Here is a 1,356-nt window from a genome sequence, read left to right as displayed (position 1 = left end):
TCTCATAGACTTCCTGTGAGTGGCAAACAAGCCATGAATTCAGAAATGTTCTATTCATATAATGTTTCTAATTAAACCAAGTTAATAGTTGTTTCAAAGATGCCTTCAAAATCTTGCAAGGTTAGTTGTAGATTGTAGAGCTTCATGCTGCTATTTTTAATGGCTTTCTGCCAAAAGCAGCTTAGGTTAATTGGGAAGAGATGTGTCCTCTTCCTGATAAGTCAGTAACTCTCATGAATGATAATGGGAGTTATGTGTGAACATGAAGAACAAATATGTAGCTTAAGACAATTGATTACAGAACGTGCTTTGCAGACACTGCTTTTATGATTGATTGTCTCTCTAACTGGCTTCCATTTCTCAGTGTGATTTGAGGAAAGGATTGCTTTTTTATCCTTGGTAAGTCTCTCAAAACAAAGACTACCTTAATTATTTGAAAATTCCAAAACAGACTTTAGGACAGTGTTACAGAGTGAAAACACTTCCATTTGGATATCCCATAGGAGCTGCCATTCATTAATGTTTAAAACAGATGCTTCAGTGAGCAACATATTTAATTAATTCCAAACCTGTTGTTATTATTTCAGAAAATATTATTATTAACATAAGTTCCAAATGGAACTTAAGGCACTTTCTGATTGGAGTTTGAGGAGAAGAATTTAATTCTAAAGAAATTTAATTAAAGTAGAAATCACTGCAGTTATCTAGATACAGTTTCCTAAACTCAAGGCCATGATATTTGTGAGAGTAGCCAAAAATATAGTTGTTAATTGTTTTAGAAGCATTGTTACTTTGATAGAGTGACTGAGCAGTTCAACTGTAGTTTACATATACTATTACACATGGTATAGGCCACATATACCATTATAAAATGCTGGAATATGCACAGGAAGTAGCGGTCTCTGCTTCTAAAAGAAGAAAAATTAAAAGAAAATAAATGTTTTCAAATTTTATAAGATGGACTTAAAAGATTGACAGATGTGTCACTAATTACATAATTGCTTTCTTGTGTGGTTCTAATACAATTATTTGAAGCCTAAAAAATTTCTAGCAGTGAATTATTTAATTTATTATACAGTTATAACAAAAATAATTAGTATTTACTTTAAACTCTAAATTGTCAACAAAAAACCTTAAGTAATTATTTTCATAGTGCAGCATAATGAAATAAATGTGTAATTAGTGACAGATGGGACTTTTAAAAGTTAAAACATAGAAAAAAAGCGTATCACCTGTTTTGATTATTTTTTTTCCATAAGTGAAATTAGAATTTGGAAAATAAGGTACAAAGAGAATTAAAAGAATTAACTCTATCTAAACTAATTCAATAGTCCTTGTGTGTGCTTCTCAGAGTCC

This window comes from Choloepus didactylus, chromosome 14 (assembly GCF_015220235.1).
Source record: "Choloepus didactylus isolate mChoDid1 chromosome 14, mChoDid1.pri, whole genome shotgun sequence".
NCBI lineage: Eukaryota > Metazoa > Chordata > Mammalia > Pilosa > Megalonychidae > Choloepus > Choloepus didactylus.
This window is presented reverse-complemented; position numbering follows the sequence as displayed.